The following is a 7,537-nucleotide window of genomic DNA, read 5'->3' as shown; positions in this document are numbered from 1 at the left end:
CCACACTGGGACTTCTTTACACCAAAGAAGACGTGCTGGCAAATATCACATTCGTCACTTAGAAAAACAACACTACACAACATTGAGGTGACCAAGTGCACACCCATTGAACAGGTGAAGAAATGAAGATTGCTCAAAGCCAGCAAAAGGCTCCTGTCAAACCCTTTAAGAGACTGTGTCCTGTCAGATGGAGGGTTCATTGGCCGCTTTGGGCATCCCTGTTTGCAGCCCTTACCTGGGCCCAGCTTGAGATGAGTCTGAGGGAAGAATAGACTTGAGACTTCACCCTGCACTGGGGCCCTGGCATCTCTTCCACCCATCTGTGGTGCTGTCAAGTAGAGAAGGCCACTGTGGGCTGGCTGAGTTGGCACTTCCACCCAGACATTTATTATTATTATTATTATTATTATTGTTGTTGTTGTTGTTGTTGTTGTTATTGTTGTTGTTGTTATTAATGTGACAAAACAGCTACCAGGAAGAAGGTCTTATATTGGCTCACAGTTTCAGAGGGGTCAACATATATTTGTTCGATCCCATGAGCGTGAACAGGACCTTATGGTTGTAGGAGCATCAGTCCACAAGGTGGTTCAGGGCAGAGAACGGCCCAGGGGAAATGGCCAGCAATAATGTGCTCCCAAACACCTACCTTCCCCCCAGCTGGGCTCTACCTCCTGAACTACAGGGAACAGCCTGTTTTCCACAGGTCCATAGGCTGGTGGGAGACATTTGCAATGCAAGCTGTAACCGCCCTCTTCTCCTTCAGCCTTTGTTCCTCACCTCCCTTCAGCAGTCACATGAAGCCACACCTGCCCAAGTTACCACGGATACCACTGCAGGAGCAGATCTTCAGTCCCCAGGGCAACAGAGGCCTGGACGTTGGTGACTCCCACCTTGTGTCCCCATCCAAAAACACAGGAGCCTTTCTCTGGAGTTTGTGCTCTAAGCCAGAGCCTTGGGAAGGAAGACGAGCTGGACTCTTCCATGCTCACCCCCCTCCCTCCCTGAGGAATCATCTTCATCGTCATCATCCATTGCAAAAACGAATGGAGACCGTGCAGCCAGCTTTATTAAATATGAATGAGTCGCAGTCCACGGCCCCCACGTGGTCACTCGCACACTCCATCTCTGGCAATTACTGAGTTGCACACACTGTGCCAAGGCGCACAACGGTCCCTGCCTGCCCTTGCAGACTGACATAGCCCGGCAGGGGCATGGCTCAGGTCTACAGCTTTCCTGCCCCTTGATTGGGAAAAAAAAAGCCACCTCTGGTCCCCATGCAGCCCAGCTGCTCAGTGCTAAAGGCTCTGGGACAGGGTTTCCTGCTCTGGAGCCAGGCCACTGAGTTCAGGTCAGACAGAAATTCATTTTGGAGACTTGGGGCAAGGTATTCTAGGATGGGTGGCTCCTGACCGCCAGTAGTCCACACTTTAGGTTTGAGTCAACACAGCCTGTGTTTAGGTTAAAAGCATGGTGCAAGCATGTGCTGATCACTTGGTGATTGTGTAACACCGTTACATTGTGTAACCTCAGTGCTCCCGAGCTTCTAGGTTATGAGTGTGATATGAGCCAGGTTCTTGATTGCCCTGATGTAACGGGGATAGAATAGATGTTCAGTCAATTGTTGAATGAATGAACGAATGGAAAATGCAACAAACCTCGTGGGTAGACTTGATTATCTCTGAATTGTAGAATTGGAAGCTAAAGAGCTTAGGAAAGGGGCAGAGGTCATCTCTAGGAGGCGCCAGAGATCTAGGATGGGGGGGGACCTCCCGGGTGGCTATGGAAGGATTCTAGCTGAGACTTCTAGCAGTGGGGGATATGGGGCTTGAAGTGGTCACTTCCTGTAGCCAGGCAGGAGCAGCAGTGGAGGGATAAAGATGACCAATCTACCCACAAAACCTTCCACCTAAAACGTGTCCTGCCTACAAGATACGAAGACAAAGATGGAGGGAACGGTCAGCCATTGGAGACCCGTCTCATGGCTGAGAACCAACCCCTGACACTATTAATGATGCTCTGTTATGCTTGGCGACAGGAGCTAGGCATAGCTGTTCTCTGAGAGACTCCACCCAGTTGCTGACTCAGACAGATGCAGAGACACACAGCCTGTGTGTATTGTGTGTATGTGTGTGTGAGTGTGTGTGAATGTGTGTGTATGCCTGTGAGTGTGTGTATATATGTGTGAATGTGTGTGTATGTCTTTGAGTGTATATATATGTGAATGTGTGTATGTCTGTGTGAGTGTGTATATATGTGTGAATGTGTGTATGTCTGTAAGTGTGTGTGTGTGTCTGTGTGAGCGTCTGTGTGCATGTCTGTATGTGTATGTATGTCTCTCTGTGTGTGTATGTCTGTGAGTGTGTGTGTATGCCTGTGTGAGTGTGTGTGTGTGCACATGTCTGTGTGATGGGGAGTATCAGCCATTACTCCCCCAGCTCATTGGGCTGGAGTCCCCTCAGAGTCAGAGGCTCCTTCTGTCACATGTAGAGCCCTATACACTGGGTGTCTAAATTTGTTTCTGACCACAATTTAACCAAGAACCGTCAGGTTGTCTACCACCCTAGGGAGCTTAGCCAAGGTTGTAAAAGACGATGTATGAATTACCAAAAACAAATAAGATCGAATCCTTTTTCTGAACTTAAAAAATTACTTTTATTTTAGGAACCAATAAAATTATGGCAAATATTTACAAATAATTATCTCACATAAAGGTTACATAAAATCAATTCTTCACAAGGAACAGTCACTCATGAAAAGACACAGATCTTGAAACTACACCAGTCTTATTGCATGTTTCTTCAGCTAATTGAAAATAAAGGCGTTGCAGTCAATCACTTAACTTAAATTCACAAATCCCAGATTTGACGAGAAAAAATAGTTAAAAAAAAATTAAATCAGTATCCCAACCCAGTTCCTCCCACACCCCACCCCCAGCCCATCCCCTTCTTCCAACAAAAGAAAAATAGTCCAACATCTTTGGCAAATTGGCACTGCTGTAATTACATTCAAATATTATCACACAAAAGCAACACACATCACTAGGGGAAAAAAGCCACCAATATTTCAAGTCGGTTCTACTAGAAAGAAAGAATAAAAAACACACATACTTTGAAGAAGCTTTTTGTTTCTCAATCTCTTAGAGACAGATAGTCTCTCGTTTTCAAAGGCAATTCAATTGTGTGGTTTTATTTATTTTTTGTTTTTTTGTTTGTTTTTGTATTTTTTAAACAAGCGTCTATGCAGGCATCACAAACTTTGGCGGATACAGTAGATCAGTAGATATGTATTTATCTGATGCTGGAAAGGCCCGTCCCTAGGACAAGGTTAACCATCTAAAAGAGTGAAAAGCAAACCCCACGTGTCTTCCTGGCGGAGTTCCTTGGAATGTCATCGGAATGTCTACAAATACTCAATGTCTGAAGGCCACTAGGGGTGACAAACCAGGATAGCATTGTCCAGCAGGAGCCAGGGCCACAATCAGGTCAAAATTCCACCCCCTGACTACTGTGGGGCTAACCCTGCAGCCAGGCAGAGAAAAAGTGTGCTGGCAACATCAGGCCCTCATTGCCCACTACCCACGCTGTGCTGGTGGCTTGGGGCTGGGGACCAGCTCTGTCCCTTTCTGAGCCCCAGGACAGGCTGCTGCTGGATCTGCTCACCTTCTGGGACTAAAGAAAGGCAAGGAAAGCCAGCAAGAGCTGGCATTGGCAGACTCAGCAGTTTTTCTGAGTTTCATGTCCTACTGTGTATGTGTGTATAAGTGTGTGTGAGTGTGGTGACTGTGTGTGACTGTGTGACAGTTAAGACTATGTGTAAAAGTGTGTGACTGTATATGAGTGTGTGACTGTGTATAAGTGTGTGTGCGTGTAACTAAGAGTATGTAGGGGATAAGTGTGTGTGTGTGTATAGGAGTGTGTACACGTGTGTGTGTGTATGTGTGTGTGTGTGTGTACTCCCCTTTCCATGCACCCATGTTCACATGGAGAGGAAGGCCTGACTCTGAGGCTCTGAGTCTTGCAAGACGTTTAAAATAGACTTGGGATTTATTTCCTTTTCATGTTTATAGCAATTAATTGGCTATTGATTGGTTGGAATGTTCAACTCTCCATCTCCTCAAATACAATAAAATGGTTTCATTAGAATGTATTGGTGCTTGCAGACGAGGGGGGCATTAAATGGGTCCCTTTCTGTTCCACTCTAAGGGAAACGCACCATTTATAAACCAAAAACCTATCATGACATGTTCTTAGTTGTGCTTTTGGAGATGAGGGGTGTGCCGTCTGCATGGTGGTGTGGGGTGGGGGGTAAACTCCCATGTGTGGCAGCCTTAGCAGGTGAGTGAGCCCAGGTGAGACAGCTTGGTCTCCCAAAGTCAGGCCTTAGAGTCAGTGAGAAGCACAGAGCTGCCACCAAGATGCCAAGACATCCCCATAGTGAGAACAAAAAACTGGATGGTGCTTGGGAGCCTATGGTGTGGGCAGAAGAATGTACACGTGTTACCAGGCAGCTGTGTTCAACCTCGTCTGATGTACTAAGAGGAACCTCTGGACTGGAACCTGGGAACGGCAGAGGTCACATGGTTCTGTTGGTCTCGGAAGTGTCTAGGAACTGGGCCTTGGTGCCGAGGAATTACCGAAGACAGAGAGAAAGATGGATGTCTGCCGCTCCCAGCACGCAGCTCACTCTGCAGAAGATGGAGATAGGACAGCACCTGTGCAAGGGCCCTTGGGGACCCAGCACCACTGCTGGGACAGCCTGACCCACAGCAGGGAAGCTTGGACCAACTCTGTGGCTCCCTCATGAATATGCAAAAAGGGATCTTGAGGTCCAGGGAGCAAGGGCCAAGGGGCTGAAGGGGCCACTGGGAGGTAGGGCAGGCCGAAGGCATGGAGTCGTGGCCTGCCTGTCCAAGTCTCCAGTCGTGTATTTTGTTTCCTTTTAAGAAATGCACGTGCCTTGGACCTCTTGGAGGCTAAAGCAATAAAGGAATAAATTTACCCAGGTGCACCAGTGTGTGCTTGGAAACCATCAGAGGCAGACTCAGAGACAGTGACAAGGCCAGGACCACCACGGAGCTGGTCTAACTCGGAGACCTATGGGGTCAACCTACCCTAGCCTGGACTGCACAGGGGACTCCTGAGAGACCGTGGGTCAGACACCACTTGCTCCTGGTATTTGTTTGGGAGTGCTTGGTTTGTTTTTAAGATTTGCTCCCCATGGCTTGGAGTTAAATTCTAGCTGAAATGTCACCCACAAAGAGCTCTAAGGCTGCCAGAGGCAGGGCAGCCACTCTGGAGCCTGACTCCTCATAAAGGGATTTCACCCTTCAATGCCCTGTGGCCACATCTGGGGCTCTATACATAGAAAATCATCAGTTTCCTTCATACCTGCCACATCTGTTGTCTCACCCACCGCCACCTCCCAAGTCCAAACAGCTCACACGTCTCTGGCCTCCCTGTCATGTTCTCCGAGTGTTCAGAGGAATGAAGGCTCTGGCAGGACTATGATGGGCAGAGTCAGCCTACAGACGGCCTTTTCTTTGGGCCAACAGAGTGTTTTAAGTGTTCACTCTTGAGGTGCTGGTCCACGGGCCCATCACGCTCTAGACACCTAGACCACACCACACTCCAATGCTTTGGACCCCGCCCGGAGCCTGGCTTTGAATGAGCTGGCTGGCCTCAGGCTGTCCTGCGCCGTGTCACAGTTTGTTCCAAGGGAAAGGGGGCAGAGAAAAGAGGAAGGGGGGTGGCTCATGGAATTGTTGCCTTAAACTCTGAGAGCCAGACTGTGGCACAGTGGACACTCTGCCCTGTGAGCGTCAGGTACAGCAGGGAGACGCTGTACACAAACACTAAGTGTTCCATGGATTTGTGTAAAGACTGTAAATTTCAGTGTTAATTGGACAAGCAAGGCTGCCAGTCCCCAGACCCTTCCTGTTACTGGTCCGGCTTCTGGGCTCTGTTTTCCTTGTTGTAGCTCTGGGAATTTCTGGTGGAATGAGGGGTGAGTGTCTTCAAGCCATACGCTTTGTGATGGGTGCTCAGCCTTGTGGGCAAAGAATGTGTCTCAGAGATCTGAGAATTCATTTCATCCGTGTCTTCACAGTGAGCCCCAAACGTCAGGGTCTTTGCCCCATGGGCGAGTGGAGCATTACAAAGCACTCTACAGTGTTGGCTTCAAAGGCTAGATCTCCGAGAAGGCGCCTTAGCAAAGGATTGGTGAGTTCGCTACATAACACAAGCTCTCAGGCTGGCGCTAGACAAATTAGTAGGAAAATATCTTTTCACAAAGTTTAAACAGGACGGCAGGAGTGAAGGCCCACGGAGGAATGCCCAGGCTGCCTGCCACGGAGCTGCTGTTCTCTGGCATTGTGTGAGGGTGTGAGGGTGTGAGGATGTGAGGGTGTGAGCTGATTCCAGCCTGAGACCGCCCACGTGCACCTGCAACTCAAGAGAGCACTGTGTGCACAGGCCGCCGTGAGCCTCTGTGCTCTTGTGCTTTACCTGGCATCCCAGGAACCATGGGTTATCTAATCAATACAGTCTCCAATCTGAGGACCAGCAGCACCTCAGGTGAGAGGGGAAGATGGAGCTCCTTCTAGGGGCTGGGTCAGGTGGCTGGGGAGGGAGACACTGAGGGGCAGGGTGGGCTTTGCTGAGGAAGGTGAGCAGAACTGAGCAACTGGTTCATGGAGGCTGCCCTCTTCCCAAGAGCTTGGAACTGCAAGATGCACAGGGGGTGGGGTGGGGTGGGGTGGGGAGGGGAGGGCACAGCCTTCTCCTACCTTAGCTGATTAGTGGAGGCTGGAGGCCCTGGTTACTCGGCTCCTGGAGGTCGCCTGGGGCTCTAGATACTTTATTTTAGTTTCCCAAGGACCCAGCCTGCTTCCAGCTCATGTGCTTTGCCCCTGGCATGGTGACCAGGAAACCTTGGCAACTGCACTGGTTTGGAAGTCGAATCTGGAGTTTTGGGACAGAAGAAGTACCTCCTGCTGTCTTCACTGCCACCTTCTCTCCCAGGTACAAGAGATGGGAAGATAGCGGTGACAGAGATTATCACCCTACTTCAGCCAGTCACTGCTTGGAGCCTCCACTAATCTTTGTCCCACTGCCCTGTTGAAGGTGTTAGGCACAAAATACGTGGGAAGGAGGTCTGTTTGGTCTTCCTGTCTGGCTCTGGGTTTCTATAAGCAGGGGCCTCAGTTTTCCTCAGGGACTGAGCCATGCGCTTTTGAAGACTCCTTTGTTTCCCATTCTTGTCTTACACTTGATTGGAACGTTAGCAAGACCTTACAACCTTGCTCAAAAGTGAGGCACGTGAGGGCTGACCTAGGTGACAGTCACTACCACTGCTCCCTGGGAGGAAGGGAGAAAGGAAACATCATGAACTGAGTCTGCTGTCAGCCCAGCAGAGCCTCAGAGAGGCAAAGCGTCTGAGGCCCCACAACACAGCTACAGCAGGCCCTGGGGACACTGTCGTGTGAAACGGTCAAGTTCTCCATGATTAATATAATTAAGCCTCAGTTGAGAAGACTGGG

The sequence above is a fragment of the Micromys minutus genome (assembly GCF_963924665.1).
Source record: "Micromys minutus genome assembly, chromosome: 28".
NCBI classification, from domain to species: Eukaryota; Metazoa; Chordata; class Mammalia; order Rodentia; family Muridae; genus Micromys; species Micromys minutus.
Note: the sequence above shows the minus strand (reverse complement) of the source record.